The sequence below is a fragment of the Penaeus monodon genome, chromosome 29, assembly GCF_015228065.2.
Source record: "Penaeus monodon isolate SGIC_2016 chromosome 29, NSTDA_Pmon_1, whole genome shotgun sequence".
Classification (NCBI taxonomy): Eukaryota; Metazoa; Arthropoda; class Malacostraca; order Decapoda; family Penaeidae; genus Penaeus; species Penaeus monodon.
Window position 1 is genome coordinate 6,352,659 of NC_051414.1, and position 218 is coordinate 6,352,876.

A 218-nucleotide genomic window follows, 5' to 3' on the forward strand; every position below is an offset into this window, starting at 1 on the left:
CCGCGACATGCAAGCTCTCATGAGCACGACACGCGATGCAAGCACGAGAGAAAGCAATTGCACGCGATAGGCCTTGAAGCTGAAATGATGATGAAGAACAGACATTGGTCGTTGCATTCTTCTTGCGTGTGTTGCAAATAGGGCTTTCGTCGATGATTGATATGGAAATGATAGTCGAGGGGGGGGAGAATGCTAAATTATAATTAAGGCTTCTAGAT